At 36.6% G+C, this 10,406-nt stretch overlaps 2 long non-coding RNA genes across 3 annotated transcripts; one reads left to right on the top strand and one right to left on the bottom strand.

The window, feature by feature from the left end:
• Positions 1 to 1,805: 1,805 nt before the first annotated feature.
• Positions 1,806 to 6,392, bottom strand: LOC310898417. Of its 2 annotated transcripts, none has more exons than XR_014583283.1 (3): positions 5,986 to 6,392; positions 4,241 to 5,405; positions 1,806 to 2,710 (listed from the first exon to the last, which is right to left on the bottom strand). It is a non-coding gene; the product is annotated as an uncharacterized lncRNA (long non-coding RNA). The 2 variants fall into 2 exon arrangements; XR_014583284.1 differs by having other exon boundaries at positions 1,806 to 2,758.
• Positions 3,268 to 4,432, top strand: LOC310898418. The gene is made up of 3 exons (XR_014583285.1): positions 3,268 to 4,019; positions 4,165 to 4,217; positions 4,295 to 4,432. It is a non-coding gene; the product is annotated as an uncharacterized lncRNA (long non-coding RNA).
• Positions 6,393 to 10,406: the final 4,014 nt, after the last annotated feature.

Below are 10,406 nucleotides of genomic sequence, written 5' to 3' on the forward strand. Positions count from 1 at the left end.
GGACACAGTCTGAACTCAAGATACCAAAGAAATGTCTCACTCTCAAAACCCTTGGTTTGCACCAGAATTCAAATATTGAGCCTAACCAAAAGGAGACATACTATCTTGTCATTTGATATTTTTAAAAAGTGAATTAAATATAATAAAAATAATAACTAAAAGCATATTTCTTTCTTTGAGAACAGACACAGGAGGTGGAGAGAGGGGAAACTTCAGAAAGGAACTTCAGCTGTGACTCTGGAAAATGTCATACTACAGGTGGCATAAATGTAAATGAACACATGGTACTCTGGAACAGAAACTTAAGGGGGGGGGGTCTTTCCTTTCTTCTTCTTCTTTTTTTTTTTTTAATTTGTATGGATTTATTTTGAATACTGAGACTGCTATCTGTAAAGTCACAAAGTTATGGGTCACTGGAGGGACAATCCACAGCTAATAGTTTCACCCAGGTGGTTCAGTATCTCTGAGGTTTGCAGCAGACTGCAGAATCTCTGATGATCCCTACCACGACACTTCTCTTTCTGTTGTCTCTCATGCTTAACTGTCTATTTCCTGTTCTCTCCACCAGACACTCAGTCCCTGCCAGCGTTACATGCTCCTAACTACACTTTGCTTCTGTATCCTTTCCTGTGCCTCCTGATCCTGAAATCTCTGGAAACTCTTTTCCCCTGCGTAGAAAGCAACGTGCTCCTACTCGTTCTTCAGACTGTCCACTCTTCTTCAGGTGTGTTCTTAACTTACATTCTGAGGCCAGGGAAACAAAAGAAGCATATATATGTACACTGTAATGAAAATCAGGAAGATTGATCACTGTTGACTGAATCTTTCTCAATTTTGATTGAGTCTTTCTGAATCTTTATTTTTTGGTGAGTGATATCTCTTCCTATGGTCTCAGTTTACATTTCAGTTTCACGTGGAGATACTCAAGCAGTATCAAAACATACTTCTTCAGGTATTGGGATCACTCTTAGCCTGCTATGAAGGTGAATCAATTATGGAAAAGTGTATATGCAGCTATGTCGCTTCTAAGCTAACTTTTTTTTTTTTTTACAGAGTTTTACTTTCCATATTCTCATTTCAGACTTTTGCAAAGATGAGGGCAAGAAAAGGCAATTATCTACTGCACACTACATACCTTTGAACATTTCCCAGTTACCTCTAAATGGAGCCCATCAACTATTTGTACATTGATTTCCATTGTCAGAAGTATAAACTGCTCTCATCAGGCAATTTCTAAATGAATAATCAAGGTGACATCCACTCATGTCATGATATTTTACTTGCAGCAGCATATAAATGTCTTCAATAGCTTTTAAATTTGTTTAGCATAATCAAAATATAAAAGGCCATGCATGGATTTTAAACAACTTTAAATGGTTCAATTTTATAATACTTGTTTAATTTTCATAATTACTACACATCTGTCCACTCCATTTTATGGAACAAGCCCATAAAAGCTAGCATTCATTAGTATGCTGAGGTTACTTACATGCCTCATGAGCAAAATCCTTCTGATAAGTGAGATGAAAATAATTATTTACTTAATCAGCTCTGTCACACATCTCTAGATTCCCTGCTGAAACTGTAGGTCCTCCAGTGTGATTTTTTCCCTAAAATTCCCTCAGCACAGACTGATATCTAGACTAACCATTCTTGGTACTTGTGATTCATAATGGTTTCATTTCAAAATAAAAAATAAATAGAATAAATGTGCAAGCATACATACATAAGGGGATAAAACAAAGCATTCTGAAAAGAATTTAAAAAAAAAAAAGTTGAAGTTCCTATTCTGCTGTAGGGTATCTTTAATGCATGATGATTTAATCTTGGAATGAATTTAACAACTGTTCTTTCATATGCTCATAAAAATATGGTTTGCATCTATCTGACAATTCCTTCTTCATAAGACTAAATAAGCCAAGTGGATAGCTCCATCTTCCAAATTGTTAGCTACGCATTTACATCTTTAAAAATAAATAAATAAATAAATAATATCCTTGGGGTATGGAGTTTCTTTTTTCTACTTGTATCAATTTTGAGCAGACATCATTCCATATGCATTTGTTCATTTATTCAAGGATGATGCATGTTATACATGGATTGCAGCAAAATCAGAATTAATTAGCAGAGGAATGGAAGCTGTCAGTGTGATTGTACTTTTTAAATGCTTCAGTTAAGTTTAAGTAAAGTTTGTTCCTATGCTAAGGACAAGTCAAATACAAGCCCACATCCACATCAATGATGCAGCAAAAGGAAAAATTTCAAGACCCATAAGAAAAGTGCAGTGGCTTGACATCACAACATGCTTCATTTCACCATCTAAACAAGGAGAATTACCAGTAGCTGCTGAACATTGTACATAAAATGAAACACACAACAGAGAACTTTTACTCAGGTGTTTTGAAACGTCTTGTGCACCTCCCAGATGAACTGAAGTCAACGGAAACTACAACCACAGTCTCACTTGAGAGATGCATTTGGGCTGCATTAAAAACAGCATGACCAGCCTGCCAAAAGACATGAATCTCCCACTATATTTAACATTGGTGCAGCCACACCTTGAATATTGTGCACAGTCCTGGGCTCCACAACATAAAAAAATGTTAAGATCCTTGAACACATCCTGAGGAGGGCAACAAAGCTGGAGCTGGTATCAGGGCTGGAAGGCATTTCCTGTGAGGAGAGGCTGAGGGCACTTGGGTTGTCCAGCCTGGAGAAGAGAAGGCCAAGAGGCAGCCTCATTGCTCTCTGCAGCTTCCTGAGGAGGGAAAGTGGAGAGGGAGGTACCAGGCTCTGCTCCCTGGTCATGTATGACAGGACATGCAGGAAGGGCACAAAGCTGCTCCAGGGGAGGTTCAGGCTGGACATGAGGAAATATTTCTTTACCATGAGGGTGGTCAAACTCTAGAACAGGCTTCCTAGAGAGGTCGCTAATGCCCCATGCCTGCCAGTGTTCAAGAAGCATTTGGATAATTCCCTCAACATGCTTTAACTTTTTGTTAGCACTGAGGTGAGCCCTCAGGCAGCTGGATCTTTGAATGTCCCATCCAACTGAACTATTCTATTCTATTCTGTTCTGTTCTGTTGCCCTCTGTCATAGTCTAACATTATAAAAAGAGTCTACTGTAAGACTCTTTTGCAGTATCAGAGCATTTCAAAACAGCACCAGTGAAGGTACACATGGAGGTTTGTTGCCTGTAGTACCCAAAGTGCTTCAATGATAAAGATTGTCAACTCAGGATAAGGAGAAACGGAGGATAAATCTCAACAATGACATGCAAAAAATACATATATATATAAGTATATATATATTCAAAACTCTGGAGTAACAAAAGCTCAGAAAAGGGGGAAAAGGAAAAAAAATGAATCAATTAAAATGAGTTTCATTCCTACAGTTCAGGAAAAATTGAGAGTTTCAATTTAATTTGATTTTCTAGGATGACAGTCTATCAGACTAGTTATTGGTGTTCAGCAGCCACACCTCCTTAGAGAGGAGTAAGCTCTTTAGCTCCCTACTGCATCTGCTAGTGTCCTGCATACTTCTTTCTCTGTCTTGGTTTCAGCTGGTTCTCATCCACCACCTTCGCCAGCATTTCAGCATTTCTCTCTTGAGCCAAGCTTATTTACTTGGGTTTGTCTCACACCTGTTCTGATTCAAACGCAGTGCAATCCGAGCCTTATTAAAGTCATCAAGAGACAGTGAAGCTATAAATTCATTTGATAATTTCTTTGGGAAGTGACTCACTTCTAGTTGTTTTTGTTTGTTTATTTCTCTTTGTTTAACTGCCTTAATTTCTAGATTTCCCTTTGTCTGGCTTCAGCTTCACTCATTCAGTTCTTGTTCTCCCTTTGCCCATGGGACCACAGAGGCTTTCTTCTGTCATTAATTTTCCTCTTTGATGCATTATCTCTAAGAGTAGAAGCATGTTTTTAATATTCCTTTGACAAAATACCTCACGAAATCTAAGCTAGGCTTTTCAAGGGACACTTATTTAAGCCACCAACCCTCTACACTTGTAGTAAGCCACTGACAAATAGGTCTCATTGGTCTATTGGTCAAAATATTGTTTCATTTCTGCATCAAAGCAAATTCTTTATGCATGTGGCTCTCTTGATTTTTTTTTTTTTTTGACAAGAACTAATATGATTACTTCCTACTTATAGAGAACAACAGAAAAAGATGTGGATGCTTTACACACAAATAAGAAAGCTCTTTGGTCAGTTTTGCATTTTTTCTTACCTGCCCTTATAAGAATTTCCAACCCAAGCTTCCCATTTTCTCAACTGTTTCTAGGGAGGATCATCGGGCTTCAAGAGAAGTTTATTTCGCAGGAACTTCCCAAACTGCTGGGAGCCACAGAAAGGCCAGACACAGTCAGAAAACTGAAAGGCTGAAAGAAGCAAGAGAAGCAAGGTGCAAGACCAATGCCAACCACCCAGTAGTCTGAGGGGGCCTGGCCTCTTCCAGGCCTGCACCAGATACGCTTTTACATTACATCAGTGAAAAACAGTGAATTAAAGTCCAAAAGTGGCCACGAGTTGAGGCCATTATAAAGAAAATTATAAGCACTTATGTTAGAAATTCCTGACTGCGACAATGGGAAATCACTTTGCGGCAGGACCTGCTTGCTGAGGCAGACCACCACACCTCATTGTGCAGGCTGTTTTCATTTGCTGTCTCCTCCATCCTTCCCTCTCTTCCTGCTGGGTGAACCTCATCCCTTCCCCGCCTATCTCCCCCCTGTTCTGCCACTTGTAAGCTCTTTTAGGCCCTCTACACCCCTGTCACACCTCTCTTTCTGTTCGCTTTGGGCTGGGTACCACAACCTTTCCACGCAGCCACTGTAATGAATGCATAGACGCAAACACTCTCACTAATGCATTCTTCTTAACTGCAGACAGTACACTCCTCCAAGGACTATTAAACCTTGAAAGCTCTTTTCCTCCCTCCAGACACATTCCATCCAAGACAACAGCATCTTTTCATGCCCACTCTATGTGAGCCCAATGTTTTCTTCCTCCTGTGTCACTTCCAGCAGGTAGAGTGGAGTGATTAATAAGCCCACAAATTGCTCTGCCATTACTTATGTTTGTTTATGAAACTACCAACAGATGGGTAATGGTCTTCCAAAATAATAGTTACCTCCAGGCACACATATTGACAGAGTACCATTAAATGCTTTTGTTTATACCCTGTGCTCTTTTTTGTGATACATGAAAACTGCCTTAAATGGTTTCTGAAAGTCTTTTTGACTTAACTGCTATTCCCCAGTGAAGTCAGTTTTCTGTGGTGTTGCAGTCCTTATCCCCCCTTGTCTTCCATTCAGCGCCAGGAAGCCAAGATTTGTATTTTTGCCTCTCTATTTTCTTCATACAAACAGTCAGAATACATCTTCTTTTTTCTTCTTTTTTTTTTTTTTAGGATTTAAATAAAAGAGTTACAAAAAAGGTTACATTACTCTAACTCTAAAAAGATATATTGGCATACCCAAAGACGGTCATGAAAGACTGAAAAAAGAGAACACATTTATAAATTAATGGGCTAAAATTTTATATATTTGGAAATGAGCTCCAAAAGACAAATAACACATTGAAGAGCTAGATGTTTCCACTCATCACATACTTTTCAGATTTTTTTTCATTTCTTTTTCCTAAATAGAGTCTAGGTCTAATATCAATTTTGCTATAGGCCTCTGTCATATGTTGACATTTTATCTCTCTGTGAACCCAAAAGGAATAGAAAGATGAATTAATTCTGAAATGACCAAAAATATTCTAGTTTTGCTTTATGGCTAGCCCTGAGGTTAGAATAGGATGCAAATAGACTTCTTACTCTTTTTTTTCCTAGTCTTGCCTATTTTGAGAAACCATATCTCCCTCTAAGGCTTTTTCAGCTTTATGCTGAACCAGTTTACGACTGTTTTAGGTCCGAATAAAAACATCCCTGGGCAAGATATGAGGACTAAACAAGAAATATTAACTCACCTTTAATAATGGTGTCTTGAGTAGTCATTCGGCATTTCCATAGAACTCATCATTAAAAGATCCCAGAACTATTTCCAAGCTCACAAGAAACTCAGAAAGGCAGTGTAATTCACAGAGGTAGATTTTGCATGCCATGTTCAGAGGGGTAAGGAGCTTTAGCTCATTTCTGATTTAGTGAACCTGACTTAGAGGAAGAAATTCTTATCACCAACACATCTAATGTATGTGTTACAAGTTCCTTTGATTAATATTTTTTTGAATATCAGTTATTGTATTTTAAAAATGAATAATTAACAGTTTTATTCAATCCATAATAAATTCAGTAGCAGCTCTAAATTAATCATGCACTCTTTTTGTGTGAAAAAAGGTGTTTTGCCTTTTTTCCTCTCAGTGATGACTCAAAAATCTCAAGGTACAAGCATGGTTTTCCTGACAGTGAAAGTTCCAAAAACCCAAATAAAATGTTTACATCTTTACAATATATACTAAACCAGCAGGTTAGTAATCAGTAAAAGAGTTGCTAAATTCTTTTTATGAGGTATTTTAAAGATTTTACATTTCCAATTTGAAAAAAAAAAAAGACTGTCAGTAAACCCAACATTGATAGAGACTGACCTGGAGATCCAGACCAGCCTAGTGATGACAAAACCTAGTCGTAAAAAACAAAATCAAAACCTCAGAAGATACAAAAAAAAAAAAAAAAAAAAAGGATGAAAGTGCTAGATAGGCTCAGCTCAACTACTTCCTTACTGGTCTTTCTTCTTCAAAATACACATACTGCAAATCTCACTGATTGGATGACAAACACACAGGAAAGAAAAGGGTTGTCATGTATAAGGTAATTCAACAAGATCCCAGCTGTAGACATAACATCATAGAATCATAGAATCATGTAGGTGGGAAAAGGCTCATAAAATCATCAAGTCCAACCATACATCACATCATATAGAATGTAAAACATATAAAAAGTCCAGTTCTGGAGTTGAAAGAATATATTTGGTTCTGTGTTTTTTAAGATTAATTTAAATTTAGCAGTAGTCTGCAGATTTGTAAAAGGGCTAAGAGACTCATCAGCATAAGTCTTTGGCTCCCTGCTGGATATTTAAAATTTCCAGACTATAGGAAGCACATTGCAGCATACAATAATAACTTCTGAATATTGTAATAAATACACTTCCAGAGAACATAAAATAATAATGAAAATGGTTGAGTGTCTTTTACAATATCATCGCAGAAAAAGCCAGGAATATAATGCACTGTACATAATTACTATACTAGAATGTCATATTAATTACCTTGCTGTACACTGAAAAATAACTTTCAAAAAGACTCTTATCTGCATTCTGCCATTTTTAAGTCCTTGGCAGGAGCATTTATAGTGCATGTGTGTGGAAAAATGACAGATTCTGCACATTTGGTGCTCTTGTCATGATATTTGCTACTTTCAGCAGTATATAAGATTTCAGATTTAAAATATGTTTCTTAGCTCATCCCACTGTGTAAATCAGTGTATTAAGCCAGCCTAGCAGAAACCTAGGGGCAGACAGAGAGAAAATATACTTATTCTAAGATTACCAAAAAAAAATCAATATGTTTTCCTATATAAGTAACAGTGAATAAACATTTATACAGTGGGTTACTCACCAAAGCATATGCCATTTGTTCCAAAGATAGGGAGGAGAAGGGCAGGAAAACTGTACTACTAAGAAGTTTATTGACTCACAACAGATTTACTGTTTAAAAAGAGAAAGATACTCTTTAAATAAGAAATGCATCTATTAAGCCAATGATACACATTTGTCATAAAGGTGGAAAACATTACCATTTTAAAGAAAGCAAGTCTGTACTTCAAATTACAAAATATATGACTGCAGAAGGCTAATTTAAGGAGTGCATATTTATTCATAGGGATATTGCAGCAAGCTTCTGGCTGAAAAAGATTGCACATAATTGTTCATTTCTGGAGATGCTTGCTTTGGCACATTTCATAGTTCCCAGTTCATTTGTTTTATTCTTTTGAGAAATTCTCAGAAGATAATACCTCCTGTACACATAGAATTTATCTGTCCCTTACAATCTTTCTGGTTTATCCTTCTCCAAGGCTTTTCAAGAAAAAATAATCTAAAACATAGTAAAAAGAAGTTAGAGTAGGAGATAGGAGAATATGCTGTATATTATGACTGGAAAGGAAAGGAAATTGTGATGCACTATCAAGTATTGTAAAGGATAGGAGAACCAATTCATAAATTCAAGGTAAGAGTGTTTTCTTATGCATCATAAAAATACATTACTTCTTAAAGCATGGATTTATTATCTTTGGTATCAGCCAACCTTGCTAAAGAAAAAAGCAACATTCTCTGAATGATACTCGATAGCAGTGAACCATAGTACTACTGCTACTACTATAAATACTAATTACAATAAGCAACAGCAGAATATGAACAAAAAGGGGAAAATAAATTCTGAAAATCTGATGCATCTACACACAGCATCAGTAAAGAGAACAAGTTCCATTATGACAGAGACAGAAAGACAACAATAATTAACCCACATTAACCCACACTGCAATTTTAAGAATAGGCAAAAGAAAGGCAGGGCTTGTGAGTTTTTCTCTTCATATGCTAATAACAATTATGGTAAGATAACCTTCTTTTTGCCCGAATAATTAAGTCATGTATTTATTTTGAGAGTTGCCGAGGCACTCTGGCCAAGCCTGAAAAAGCAATCAGAGCTGACTGATGATCCTTTACAACAGGTCCTTTTGCATTATTCCACTGTGTAAGAGAGGCTGCAAGGAAAAGTGAAACAGCCCAAAGGGAATACGGATCAGAGTCATGAGAGAAATAATGTTTTATGGAAGTTAGAAAAAGTCTCCAAGAATGATATCTGGGGCAATAAGTGGAATTATAGAGGAGAAAATATATATATATATTATGTCCTGTACAGAGCATTACCTGTAGTTTAGTAAGGCATATCAGATTAAATGCTTGCAGATCTGGGAAAAGGCAAAAGAAAGAAACTAAGATATTATCGTGACAGCACCCTTCCTCCAGCTATGTGGTAATCAGCGAGACCAAGCAGACGATCATTTAGTGCTACAAAAAAGGCAATTATCTTTCTATGGCACTTGTCCAAACCACATTAACTCATCTCATTGCAGGCTAGCACAGACTTTCTCTAAAAGCCCACATCTTTTATTATTACCAGTAAGATAGAAAGCTGTGGACCCTTGCCTAAAATAGGTTCTACGCTATGGAAACAAAGAGACAAACAAATGGAACTGAAGAACAATGACATACTTTCTCCACAATACAGCGCAATATGAACATTTACCTTGTTGTTGCCACAGCTTTAACATCTATAATTTGTACCACATAACAATTTTTCACATCTCTTTCCCAGTCAGATATTTATTCTATTGTGGTGAAGCAGATTGTTTTAACAGGTGGACTCACACAAGAAGTTTCCAAGATAATTCAAAGTGGTTTTTACTTCAGAAATGTCTGTAATGAGGCAATACAAGCTGAGAAGAGATGAGAAGTATGCTTATTTCCATACCTGTCCTGAATTTGAAATTGAGTTCTATTGTTTGTTTCTCTGTTCAGTAACTGAGAGGTTAACTTTTTTTTTAATGGTTCCAACTTTTAAGATTAATTTAAAGATATATGATGTCAGTGTCTTTTAGCATCTGTGAAGTTGTGGAAGTCAAAGTGCAGGGATTGTTTTACCTATGAACTGCTTCAAGCCCCTCATAGAGATGAATCCCTTACCATCATTTTACCCCTCTAAGTCCATCCTGAAGGCTAAATGCTCTTTTAATGCTGTTTAGAGGAGGCTTCATTTTCAAGTTTGAAAAGGAGAGTAGACAACCTCAATGGGTTGTAAATTTAAATATCTTATTTTGCTTACACCTAGTTAAACTGTATGTGCTTTAATGCCTTTTCTTTTTTTTTTTTTTTTTTGCTAGTGCCTAACAGTGGTAGCACAAAGACAATGGATGCTTGGGAAAATGTATACTGCTGAACTGCTTGGAATGAATACTACTGACTTTGATGGAGATGCAGAGTCTTTACCATTTAGTCAAAGCTCAAACCTTAATGGCAAGCAAAAAATGTTTATTTTTTCATCAGGGAAAAAAAGGCAAAGAGGTGAAAGGATGACTTGCTTCAACCTCTATCCCCAATGTACTGTAAAACACCCTGTTGTACTTGCAAGTTCTGTAGTTTAATGATTTTTTTTTCACAAATCCTCCTATTGGCAACTTTAATTTAAAGTTTCACTGTCCTTTTTTTTTCTTGACACATCTGTGCGTTCACTGTTATCCATATAACAAATTTGTTCACAAATATCTTATTCTGCCATCTCATTTGTAATTAAGCCTAATTATGATTTAATCTTGCAAAAGCAACAAGGGCATCATT

The sequence above is a fragment of the Anser anser genome (assembly GCF_964211835.1).
Source record: "Anser anser genome assembly, chromosome: 1".
Lineage (NCBI taxonomy): Eukaryota > Metazoa > Chordata > Aves > Anseriformes > Anatidae > Anser > Anser anser.